This window comes from Leuresthes tenuis, unplaced genomic scaffold (assembly GCF_036924035.1).
Source record: "Leuresthes tenuis unplaced genomic scaffold, fLeuTen1.0.hap1 SCAF_12, whole genome shotgun sequence".
In the NCBI taxonomy this organism is placed as follows: Eukaryota; Metazoa; Chordata; class Actinopteri; order Atheriniformes; family Atherinopsidae; genus Leuresthes; species Leuresthes tenuis.
The window spans coordinates 4,466,813-4,480,501 of record NW_027325366.1 but is presented as its reverse complement, the minus strand read 5'-3'; the positions used below and the strand labels follow the sequence as shown (position 1 = coordinate 4,480,501).

General features: G+C 41.5%; 1 protein-coding gene across 4 annotated transcripts in view; it reads right to left on the bottom strand.

Annotated features, from left to right (window-relative positions):
• Nucleotides 1-13,689, bottom strand: part of adarb1b (adenosine deaminase RNA specific B1b) — a 126,078-nt gene that overhangs the window by 24,481 nt on the left and 87,908 nt on the right. The window contains exon 1 of one of the 4 annotated variants that reach the window (XM_072397853.1): nucleotides 10,141-10,220. The exons of the other annotated variants lie outside the window; for them this stretch is intronic. The gene's annotated coding sequence lies outside the window, so the exon portion shown is untranslated. Of the gene's footprint in view, nucleotides 1-10,140; nucleotides 10,221-13,689 lie in introns of those variants that run through there. 4 annotated transcript variants of the gene reach the window in all.

Below are 13,689 nucleotides of genomic sequence, written 5' to 3'. Positions count from 1 at the left end.
CTGTGGCAAACAACCTGTCGGTGGAGGCTAGTGGTGGACTGTTTTTCCTCAAAACCATTTCAGCTCAACTTACGGCACAGTCCAAAAGTCTTGGGTCATTCCTCATTTATTCATATATTTTCAGGAAAAGAGAAAATAGTTAAAGTGATTTCTTAAAAGATGTGTTAATATAAATGGAAATATACAAGGTAAATGAAAATGTATAAATCGAACAGACTTAAAAGTCAGTAGTTGGTATGACAACAGTTATTCTCCAACACAGCCTGAACCCTCCAAGACAAGCTTTCTGTCATTTCTTTAAGGAGTCTTCAGGAATAGTTCTCCAGGCTTCTTGAAGGACATCCCAAAGCTCTTCTTTGGATGTGGGCTGCCTTTTGTTCCGTTCTCTGTCAGATGATCCCACACTGCTTCAATAATGTTGAGGTCCGGGCTCTGGGGAGGATTCATCCCTCCATAAGACCTGTTGCCACTGATTTTCAGTCCACTTCTTGTGTCATTTGGCACAGCTCAGCCTTTTCTCCCTGTTTCCCTTCCTTAAGAACGGCTTCTTGACAGCCACCCTTCCATGGAGACCATTTCTGATGAGGCTTGGGCCAACAGTAGATGGATCAGCTGAAGGTCCAGATGCATCTCTCAGCTCCTGTGTCAGGTCTTTGCTGGATTTTTTCCTCTTTCTAAAGAACATCCCTTTCACATTCTGCTCATGCGAGTAGATTTTCAGGCCTCCACTTGTCCAGTTTTCTCAGATTTTTTAAGGACACACTGCACACCATAACAAGATATTCCAAGTTTTCATCTCTTAAGGAATCAGTTTGTCAGTTCAAAAATACTGTTTTCTGTCTGTGTTATCTGTGTCCAATTGTGAATCTTTGGCATTTCTCATAGATGCAACCAAAGACATGGGAACAAATGATGTGTCTTTGTGACAGGCTGCTAGTAACAAAGTGCCAAAATATACAATTTAAAATTGGCTCTTTGCTAAGTTGTCTGTTATGTGTCGACACAACACTGGTTCATCCCTTGAGTTAGGAGCCTTTTATACACTTCCTTTGTAAAAGGTCAGGTAGAGAACAGATAAGAACCTCACAATTTATTTATAACAGTAACAATACAAGGCTTTTACACTCCTATGTCTGCTCTGCACTACAACACTTACGAACGATGATCAAAAGTGGGGCGATTGAAATAAGCAGGCTATTGGACTATAGGGCTAATAACTAGCAAATTGTAGGGGATGGTTATAAACTCTAACAAATTCTACATGTACATCGTCTTATCTTCCCTCTACCCTAGAAACTCTGCTGAAAGTGAGTCCAAAAGTCAGTACTGTCAAACGGTAGCCTGTTGGAGACATTTAGAGTTAATCCCTTTGTGAAATATGTGCAATATGGGTAGTCAGTGATGGCTCTTGTTTTTGGTAGAGAGCATCATTCCTTTATTTCATCAGCACAACCTTAGTTTTTAGTCTGAGTGGTATAATATGGGATGTATGCAATATTTTTTACTATAATTCTTTTTAAATCAAGTACTGACCCCTGACCTTTCAGTGCAAATGGTAAGTGAGGGTTCTTAAAATACACGGGACATGGATCAGCCTCACTCAGAGGGTTGCTCTTCTCAGACTCCACTTATGCTTTAGATTCCAGTTGCACCCAGCCTTTTTATCTGGTGGCCAGTCAGTTTGAATTTGTAAGACGAAATCTTTTCACCCCACGTTTGTACCTAACCCAACTCTGCTATTATTATTAGCTGTGAGTTGTGGCTTTCTGAACACTGACAAATAGTCTCTTGGTGTTGTGTGCCTTTGCTGTTAACACCAGCTTGTGTTTTGGGAGTGGCCTGCTTCTTTTCTCCATGTAAATTAAAGTCCAACATAACTGTGCAGGTGTTACGTTGCTCTCCTTTTTACACATTTCTAATTTCTCAGTGGCTCACGTCCCTCACAATCACTTACGAGGACAACATTTTTGCCCAAGAGAGCCCCACCCCCACTGCACAGTAGCAGTATGGTTTATACATTAACATCAAGATCTCTGCTTCTCATTAGCTCGGACTTTGAAGGCAGCTCTTACTTGTTCCTACATTTTTTCAATTGTAGCATGATCTGCAACTTCAAGTGGTTTCCTTTGATGAGGGTGAGTTTAATTCACATAAATCCAACTGATGTTCACAAGTTTAAAGGGAATCCCCACGCCCTGCTCCAGGATTTCTGATTGCGATTGTATTGTATTCAGCATAGCTGTAAACTACATCACTATCTTGCTTTTGACTTAAGTGCTTACAACGAAACTCGTTCCAATAGCAGCACAGCTGTCACACATCATTAATGAGTTTCACATCATGACAGGCATCTCATCACTGAGCTGAGTGTAAGCAGTGTTATATCCCTCATATCCCATTATGCAGACATTAACTGTTCAATAACTGCCATTTTGATAGATGATGACACAACAGTTGGCCTTTTGTTGAAATCACATCGTCTAATTGGTCTTGCGACAAGATGATAGCTTCTGATTGGTCAGACAGTAAACTTAACTTTCTACTGTCATCATACGCTCACAAGAAGGTATTTGGGCTTCCAAAGCACTCATCTTTACTATTAATTTAGTCATTCACCTTTCACCCAAACTACATGGGTTCATTACAGCTAAAAACAACCTGCTTTCACACAAAAGCGACCAATGCCCTATGTCTGGAATGAATCATTTGACAAATTGATAAAAAGGAAGGAAGAAAAACGTTTTGAAGGGATAAAAACACCACAGCTTTTCAATCAGAAAGAACGACATAATTCAACTTTTAGCAGATAATAAAGCTGCATCTTTCATTTATTGATAGATTAAATTACTTGTAAGGAATTCATTCAGGACTTCTGCCAGTCATCATTTGTCAGTCTGCAGTGTCGGCATAGTGTCAGAGGTGCCATGCAGTGTGTTGGCCAGGTGAGTAAATCCACAGCTGCCAGGCTACATCAATAAGATGTTAAAAGACAAAAGCCTTCCCTTTCAAACAATCAGCAATCTGAAATGCTGCCGTGTTGACACAACCAAAACAGGCTCTACAAACACCCCCGACTTTACTCCATACTTACACCAATCAGCCATAACATTAGGAGCAGCTGCCGAGCGTGTGCGTGTGCTCTCCTCATCCTGCCAAAAGAGTTCTGACCAGTCAAAGAATATCTCAAGGTGTCCTGCAGAGTCTTGCACGAGGACCTTAGCAAAGGATCCTTTGGGCCCTGCGGGTTGTGGGGAAGGTCTTCATGTATTGTCAGGTCCCATCAGATTGGTATCTGGAGAGAGCCCTTTCTAAGCTGTTTTTGCAAAGCTCAGTGCTGTCTCTCTGCGGAAAGCTGCTCATTAGGGGAGTGGTGTCACCAGGGGGGTGATTGGTCAGCAGACGTGTTTAGGTAGGTGGCGAAGTGAATTCCATCTAAGTCCCAGGATGCAGGTTTTCTCAGCAGAACATCGCACTGGATCAAGAAAAGAAGTGTTGCTCACTTTACCTGTCTGTGGTCATAATGTTATGGCTGATCGGTGTATATACATGTTGCAGTTTTATACAAAACTATTACTCAACTCTGAGAATATAACTGCTTATATAATAATTTCTTATCATTTTCCTATTTAGTCTCACCTTGCCTTTTCAGTTGTTCATAATTTGAGTTATGACTTTTAAAAGGTATTTTGTAATGGTATTCAATATAGCTATCAGTGTTGTGAATCAATATTACCAATACTTCTCAAGAATTGACTAATGACTGAACAGCTGAAGATCACTGAAGAAACAGAGAAAAGACAGCATGCTGCTAACAGTATCTAAGTGTCATTTCAAGAGATTTGGTTGATAGCCATTTCAAAGCCCATGTGGAAAAGCCTCTGCTCCAGCAAAAGGCCTTTTTGTTTAGTACTGAATGATCTATTCTGAGTGAATAATGACAATTTAATCAACAGTGGATTGTCCTTGGAAAAAAGCCATCAACATCTGACTGTATACTGTACAGTGGTAATTACTTAAGTTAGTTTGCAACATACAGTTGCAGGATGTAACATCACTGTCTTAAAAACAAACCTCTGGGGAAGTCCTGCAAATGCACAGCCATGAATCTGTTGCACTGCTGAAGAGATAGGGTAATGTCTACATGTGCAACCTAATTTGCATTGTAGAAATAACATTGTCACGAACAGCAAGCTACCAGAGAAGCTTTTGAAGGAGTTTGATGTGAGATTTTTAAATACCGACCTAACAATTTTGCATGATTAGAACTTATTTGCATGCAGGTCTGAAGCAGGGCTGAGGTGGAGACGTTATCTTTTTTAATCGTTTTACTCTATGTATCGTGGTGATAGTATCTTGTTACTTAGTTGTTGGCATGTGACAAAGCAAAACACGATGTTACACTCCAGGGCAGCCCTGAAACTGGCCTAATGAATATCAGTGTGCCATCATAATAAATAGTTTTACAGTTGATATTTCTCAACAGCTGCTCTTAACAGTCCCAAAAGCTTCTTACAAGCACATTAAACTGCATTAAGTACAAATCAACAAAACACTTCTCTACAGTGAAACATAAATGAACTTCTAAAATACTTTTTATCTCTACTTAAATACAGCAATTTTTTTTACAATCTTTATCAACATTTACAGATGCAAAATTTCAGTCTTCTTCACATGCACGGCATCAAAGTCTTGGTCATGAACATGCTGGCTTGGCCAGCAGTCTGCTTGACTGACTGCCAGAGTCTGACTGCTCTCTGTGGTGCCTTTGCTGCTTGCAGTAAAATACCAAGACGTGCTGGGTAATGGACCAACACAGAAGCTCAGCTGGGAGTTAAGAGGCAAAAACGGGCACTGCCCTCCCACACCCACTGTCATCTGATCCCCTGTTGCACAGCTAATTTAGAAGTGCTTTGCTCAAATCCAATATTAGCTTACATTGGATTCAAGAACAGTGAACCCTTTGCAAATTTGAAATTAACTGGAAATATGCTGCAGCTAACAGTTATAAATTCTGTTGATTGCGTTGCCATTTCAAATTAAAATGTTTCCACTATGCATCATCCACTGCACCATCATACGACTGTAAGAGGCATTTATCTCACATTTATCCCCACACTCGAGGAGGGACAGTACAAACACATGAACAATTAAATGATGATCAAAATAGCTGCTGATGATTTTTCTGTCAATTTGATGAACAACTCTAATTTAGAATCACTGATGTTAAAAATGAAGCCTGTGATGTTTACTTGCTTATTAATTATTGGAACAGAAATACGCTACTGTACATATAAAAACACTTTGGCTTACTGCCTGTGAAAAATTGATGAAATGTGAAGAAACAGAATAGCAAGGTTAGAGACGTGTGGAAAAAGCCGAGAATCAACTTTTATTGTGTTCCAGCCTTTTATATCTGACAGTCAGTCATTCATCATCATGGAGTGCTGCTGGTGAGAGCAAAGAAAGGCGGAGAAAACAGAGTCAGAGAGTATCAATATGAATCTTTTACTTGAAGGATTTTATGGGGGACAGCATGTCAGAGGGCTGGTAGATTTAAGGTTTGAGGAGGAATGTGAGCAAAGAGCGACTGAGAGGCCACGTAATAAAAGCCAGGAGAGATAATGATGACCCTGGAAATGAAGATCAAACATACTTATGCTTGCAGCACAGCGCAAATAGATCATGCACATCCTGTTGCATGTTTCAGACTTGTCTTAAAATGGGTTTCATACATTTTCCTCATCAATTGAAACTTCTCCACAATGGTAAAGCAAAGAGAAGCCGAGTTTGGTTAATTCATTAAAAGATAAAGACTGAAATATGATCGTTTAGTTCATTCAAAAGCTTTTTAAACCGCTGCTTTAACGGTTTCTCAATTTGTATAGATATTCAGGCACAACCACTCTTGGAGACTGTGTAACCACCCAGATTCAAACCACACACACATCTCCTGGAATTGTGTCAAAAAATAAAGATTCCCATTGTGGCAGCAAATAAGAATCTGGATTAAGACAGAGGCACCAAGCTAAAACAAGAGCTACCATAGAGAGAAAAACTAAAATGAGAAAATTAAAGAAGGTGATGCAAAAGACTGGTTAACATATAAAACCTAAAAAATGTAAAAGATTCAATTCCACAGGCTTACTTCATTAGTTAATGACCCCCCCCCCTTTTCTGCCAAAGAAAAGGTAACAAAAAGTTATTCATGTTCAAATATAATAAAAAGATAATCATAAAAAGGTGGAGCAGTATTTGTAGAATGATGATGAAAAAAACGCTGGAAACATTTCACAATCCTAAAGCACAACAAAATGTGGAAAAAACTTAAAAGGGCCTGAAAACTAAACCAAAATCCCTTTTTAGCATCTTACTTTAAGATGCAAACTCACTCATCATGTGTTCACACCCTTATTTTTGTCTCTCCCACACACACACAGCACAGACTCGGTTAGGTCTGTTATTTCCCTCCCTTGAACAATTTCACAAAAACACCACACAGAGACACAAAAAACACAGGCGCAAACTTCTTAGGCTGGCTTCAGGTGTAGTCATAAATCATCTGAGTGAGTGGCTATGATTCCCTCCAGCACCGGCAGGGCCGGGGGAGGGCAGTCCGCTGGACCAGAGCGGAGGCTGCGGCTAAATGGCTGCCCTTGCTTCCTGTGTACATTAAGGCAGGAGGGGCCCAGCACCTTGCTTCTGGGAGCAAAACGTTGCAGGTGGCATGAAGAAAGATAATGAAGTACATAAACTTGCTTAGACTCACTGGTGAAAAGTGATTTGTGAAGTACGTCATATTTCTCTCCTGATGTTTTACAGGATTTTATGGAGACCGTAATCTTAAATAAATAGTCAACACTTCCAACAATGTCTTCCAGAATTTTAGCCCAGTTTCTTTGAAGCTCGCTACAGCTCGCCTTCACTCCATTTCCAGAAATCTATTAAACACAAACAATACAAGGACGTTTGATTTACATCGCAGATGTAGACTGGAGCAGCACAGGATGAGATGCTGCATGAGGCAGAGCAACAACATCCACCTCCAAGGAAATCAGAAGTAAACATCTGCAGGTGATGGCTCTATATGGTCTGTTTTCAGCTGTGTGGCTGCACATGTGCAGACTCTGACATATTGGACAGATTAGAAAAGTGTGCTGCTATCAGGCAAAAGAATGCCAGAAGAAAAGATTTCATAGCTAACAGAGTGGTGTTTGCGTTTTTAATCATTCCTGCTTGAACACTGGGGTTTCATCTCTGCATTTTATTGCAGAGTAATTGACTCCGAGCAGTTACTGTTATGCAAAGCCAGGAAACAAATTTAACCATGACAGCCTCTTGTGTGTCCATTTGAAATGTCATATTCTTACTTAACTTGATATATCCACAGACAATGGTGACAGAAGTGAAATGTGATGTATGGAAATGCAGCACTAAGGCTGCCAACAAGAAGAGACAGAGCAGACTCAACTTCTTGAGGGAGCTTAGGACCTGCAGTGCCTGCAGAAAGTTGTTGCACACCTTCTGTAATTCTGTGGTGGACAGTGCAATTCTCTTAGCATCCATCTGTTGCAGTCACATTAGAGCCAGGGACACAAAACCAACTGATAGAGAAGGCTGGCTCTGCACTGGTGACTGCTCTGGAGCTACTGGAGCTGATACTGCACAAGATGCCCAATATAATGAAGAGCACTACACACACACCACACTGCATGCTGATAAAACAAGCAGAAGTTTCTTCACCTCTGTGGTAATAAGGACTGTGTGAGTGTGTTGTTGAAATGGCTGAATAAGAAACCTGTTTTAAAGTCCTTAACTACAGCCATGATGTACTTTATACTGGACAGGTAGACCATTTACTATTTAGATCAACATATTTGTTCAGTAACTTTATCAGAATAGATTCAGCACTTACTACTAATCATTAAGGACAAAATAAAGTAATCAACCGAAAGGATATCTGCTATTAACTAAAGATGCTGTAGTAGTAAGAGCAGTAAAATATTAGGGTTAATTCATATTTAAGTAAGCTTAACAGAAATAAAATACAATGTGAGCTGTGTCTAAATTACTAATCATATTTACAGTATAAGTAGTCATGCTTATTAAAGCAGTCTATCTGTGAAACAGTTGAAAGTGGAGAAAGTTGCAGAGGTGGAAAAAGGAGAGTACCAGAGTAACGAGAGGAGAAAGAGATCGAATACGACTGAGAGACCAAAATGAGCAATCGAAGATGAGGGGGAGGGAAAAAAAGGGGGCAAGGAAAGGGAAAGAAACTGGACAGAGACAAATAGCCAAGGGAAATGGCTGTTGCAGGAGAGCCTGCCTGTGAGACAACCCTCTCAGCAGCCCTAACACAGACTGATAGGCCCACCAGGCAGCGTCATCGCCCCAATCCATTTCATTTCTCCCTGATTTTTCCTTTATTCTAAAAACAAAAATCACATTTTCAAGCCACATCAGGCTTTACCCAACTCACCAGAATGTAGCATCATCAGAAGTCTGGTTTCTGACTTTCACTGGCTCACAACGAGGAAACAAAGATTTTTAGGCCGTCTTATTGTCTGCCGACTCCTCAGCAGAGCTGAATCCTCTCTCTAATTCTTCAACATGCATTTGATAATCTCGGCTCTCACACGATGGTGTAGATAATATCAGATTTTAAATACATTTATGTTCTGCTGTCATGTATTTTGTAATGGCTTTTCCATTTAAAAGACAAACAGTAAAAGGAATGGCAAATAAAAGCAGATGCAAAAATGAGACTTAAAAGCAGAGGAGGAGTGAGTGGAACAGAAACTAAAGACAGGGAGGGGTATGAGTAAGAATGCAAAGATCATTGTTAACTGTCGATGTATGCAGTCAGATAAGTGAGTGCTACTGTCGCCATTCCACAATCCCATTACCTTCTCCAATAAGTCTTTGGCAGGTCAGTGATTACCACAAGAAAGTGCAAGAGAGGGAGGAAGAATCTTAATAGAAACAGGATCGGGTCTTTTTAGTAAAGTGAGAACCCTATTCCCCCTCCCGCTGCCTGGGGTGATATCTCCAGGCACAGACCAGGTAATGCAGTGTGATGGAGTACACGTGTGGGCAGCGACGGCCTAATGGAAAGAGGTCGTGGCAGAGAGGGGAATGCCTGTCCTGCTGCCAGACTGAAGCTGATGGGCCAAAGTGAGGGGGCTGCCGAGTACCCCCATCCAACATGGTCCTATCATCCTCATCAGACACGCTTACACATGAGCACACATACACACACACGTTACCTCTGAGTCCATTATTCAATTTGGCCTTTCTAATGACCAGTGAATTAGGCTGCCAGAAGTGATTTGCCTTCTGAGCCCTGCTGTTGGATGTACGTACTTTCCTCCACTCTGCAAATTAAGAGGCAGCTATTCACCCACTGACATCCAATGAGCCTCCTCCAATCGCTGAATTGATGTGCTTCGATGAGGAGGTATCTGAGACAATGAGCACTTAATAAAAATGTATTTCCCACTCGGTTTTTATAGAAGAGTCAAATTCAGTGGCAGACTGACAGAACACACATACCTACAAACACACTCAGTCAAGGGAAAATGATCATTTTTCAAGGTTTTTTTATATATAGTATGAAAAATCATCTGGGGCCTCATGTACAAAGACTTGCGTGAATTTCCTACTGAAACATGGCGTACACTCAAACCAAAATGCCCTCCAACGTACAAAAATATCCGGATGTATCAATGTGTGCGCACGCATGAATCCAAAAATGAAATGATTCGTTCAAAGATTCGTTCAATTTACTGTTCGAGAGTTAAAGATCCGATTCAGCCAAAAGACTCAAAGTTCCCAACACTACGTCGCGCACAGTGCCAGCTTGTAGTCTGTTCCCAACAATGCTGTTACTCAGAATGTATGAGTCGTGCGTTGAACCAGGCCACCTCGCCACAATGTTAGTTAAGTGCGTTTGCGCATCACAAATTATCTGTACATTGATGGAATGGAATTGCTTGTTGACATACACAAATTAATCCTGTGATGGCGCTCTTATAGCAATGTGTGTGCAGTCGATAGCTCCGATTACATTAGGAAAACCGGCTGTCGCTGCAAATTGCGCTTTCATGTTGGCCTGTTCAGCTGCATTGTGGGAATTTGATATACCTGGCTGAGATGTGGATAATCCCGTCCCACACGGCTGGCATGGCTCGGCTCGGCTCAGGGTCGACTGGCACAGTCCCGATCGGTCGGCCAGCTCCCTTTGAAATGCCCCGGTTGCCAGGAACCCCAACGTGGTCATCACCTGTATGGGAACAGGCAGCGCGTGGCTCCTCGCTGTGTTGCGCTCCAACGCCGGCCGCAGCTCTGCGCATAGCTCCAGGAGGATTGCCGTCGGGAACCTAAAACGGCTGATGAGCCACTTGTTCTCATGTTCCAACAAATCATGCCTGTCTCTAAATACACGCTCTCTCCTTATTGCACCATTTGCTATGTCTTCCAACACCGCTAAAGCAGCCATTGTTTTTAATAGCATGCACTGCACCACTTTGCGCATACTTTTATATTCACTCTAACTGTAATTGCAGACACATGGGTGTGTTAATAGTTTATCAGTGAGAATTATTCATGTGTCTCAGATGTGCACATCGCTCATTCTGAGGACAAATTGTGTTTACATTTATTCATTATAGCAGTTTCCCAACATCACCTGTAAGTGTCGCCAAAGAAACAAACACTGCACATTTCCACGGTCATTTCGCTCTTGATACATCTGATCGTTGACGTGAAAAAGTGTGTACGCCACTTTTTTGTGCGTACGTACCCTTTGTACATGAGGCCCCTGTTGTATACAACCTCTGATGATCAGCTACATATGACATATTATTCCGTCTCATTACTTACTGAACAAAAACTAAGCCAGAAAGCAGAAGCAGCGTGTGAAAAACTAAGTACACCCCACGATTCAGCAGCTAGAAAAAAACACCTTCTGCAACAACTTATCTTTACAGCATTGCTCCAGCTCTTTGATGTTGGCCAGCATTATGTTGCACAGCTCTCTGAAGGTTGAGACACAGCATTTTAATCAGGCTGCAGTCTGGACTTTGACTGGACCATTGCTTGATTTTTTTCTTTTTAAGTCATTCTGTGGTAGACTTGCTGCTGTGTGTGGGATCATTGTCCTGGTGCATGATCCGACTTTTGGATACCTTTAGCTTTCAGACAGATGGCCTCACATTTCATTCTTTAATTTAGTATACAGAAGAGTTCATGGTGGACTCAATGACTGCAAGGTGCCCAGGTCCTGTGGCTGCAGAACAAGCCCAGATCATCAGCCCTCCACCACCGTGCTTGACAGCTGGTATGAGGTGTTTGTGCTGATATGCTGTGTTTGGTTTCCTCCAAACGTGCTGCCGTGCGATATGACCAAACATCTCCACTTTGCTCTGGTCTGTCCAAAGGACATTGTTCCAGAAGTCTCGTGATTTGTTTAGATGCAGCTTTACAAACCTGGCATGTTATTTTTAGAGAGAACCCCTCTAAACAAGCCATACTTTTTCTAACTGTGCTGTCATGACCTTTAACCTTTAACATGCTAACTGAGGCCTGTAGAGTCTGAGATGTAGCTCTGGGCTTTTTCACCTTGGGGTGAACTTGCTGGGACGTCCACTCCTGGGAAGATTGACAGCTGTCCTGAATGTTTTCCACTTGTGAATAATCGTGAATAATCGTTCTCTCTGTAGATGATAGTTTGGAAATGGCCTTATAACCCTTTCCAGATTGATGGGCAGCAACAGTTGCTTCTCTGAGATCATTGCTGGTGTCTTTCCTCCTTGGCATCGTGTTAACACACACCTGAAAACTGACACAACTTCTGCTTTCATAGAGCTGCTCACACTGACTGATGATCAGTTAACCGAGTGTATTTGCTTAGCAGCACCTGGCTGCTACTTATCCTTTCAGTTTCCTTTAAGAGGAAGCAGTTAGGGTGGACTTAATTTATCACACTTGTGTTGCAGCTTAGTTTTTGTTGAATAAAGAAGGTGGACTTTCTTTTTCACTTTACTTCATGAGACTGTCTATGTGTCACGATAATTAACACTGGATAATTTCTGCAATAATGACGACTATTCTTTCATAGCATTACAAAAACCTAATGAAAGGCTCCTTTCATTAAGACTCGTTGGTTAAGTAAGAGCCAACAATACACAGTAGCAGAATTGACTGACTGTGTGGATATACAGAAAGTAAACAATCAGAACTCTTAACAGCCTTACCAACTAATTAATCATCATTGTTCTATTTTACAAACCTACCGCCATGTCTGTAGAGCATCAGGTTCACATGTAAATCATTATAAAGCTGAAATAAAGAGTCACTGAAAAGATTCAGGCTCTGACACTTTCAGAGCTTGGACAGAAATGATACAATTTGGCCACACAAGTAAATATAGAGCACTTTATCCTGCATTATATCTGACCTGAACAAAGCTACGTATGAGAATAAAATCATTACATCCTAAGCAACATATTAGTGCTCAACTACATGCTGGTCTCTGTCATGAAGAGAACTTTTTATAGATTTCATGAAGGAGCAAAAACCAAAAACCCCATCATTTGGACTTTCTGTATCACAGGTATTTAGAGTAGTGAGGTAGCGGGTGCGCAGTACACGATGGTTTGTCTCTCATGTACTCTGATGAAAAAAAAACTCCTCTACTTCAGCTTTCCTCCATCTTTTCAAGGTTGTTGGGTGGCTGCTTCTTTTCTTTTCACTAGGAGCTGTAAAATCTATCTGACAGCTCTGATTTATGACACAGCATAGGCACTGAGTGCCTGTGGGGAAAAGAGTGTATGTTTGAGTGTGTTTGGAAGAAAGTGAATGTGTGAGCATGGCCGGCTCACAGAGGACCGCCACTGCTGTGCTCAATGTTCAGCACACCTAACAGAGCGTACAGGTATGGGGCTTGTGCACAACTAACCAGACTTGGTTGTGTACGACTTTGAAGGGATGCACTGATACACCAAGAACAGCAGCACTGATACTGTAAACAGCATAAAAAGAACGTGACTACGAGTCAAAACAGCCAAAATCACTAAATACTGCATGGTGGCACAGTTCATGCTTAATTAAAACTGTGTTGTTTAAGAGAAAATTGAACAAAAGCCTCAATCTAACCTGCAAGAAATCTATTAAATGAGTTTTTTAGAACATCTTACAGAACCTTGGGAAACCTCATCACACAGCCCTCTCCTCTGTCCCTGTTCTCCTCGCTTGGATGAACCAGATGCTCACACCTAACACCGTTTGTCACATTCAAGGCCAGGCTGGACACACTGGGATCCAAAAGAGTAATGTGTGCATTCCGCTTGAACCTGTTTGTGTGTATGCATGGGTGCGGGGAGGTCTGAAAATAAAATACCAGTGCAGGCATGCAGATTTGTGTCTGCTCACACCTGAGACATTGTCATGTAGAAGCTGAATTTCACACCTTGTGCCCTTTCTGCTGTCAACAGATTTGGTAGTATTGATGGACATTTGGGACAGGACAGGTTAGGAAACTTCAGCTGGATGAAAAAGGTTGTGACAGCAAACAGAAGGAGGGACAGAGTGTTCATGCACCACAAAGTTGGAGGACAAATGCCGGAGGTGTACGAAAAGGGGACAGTGGGAGAGTAGATTTAGAGCAAATACAACAATGATGTGAAAGCAACA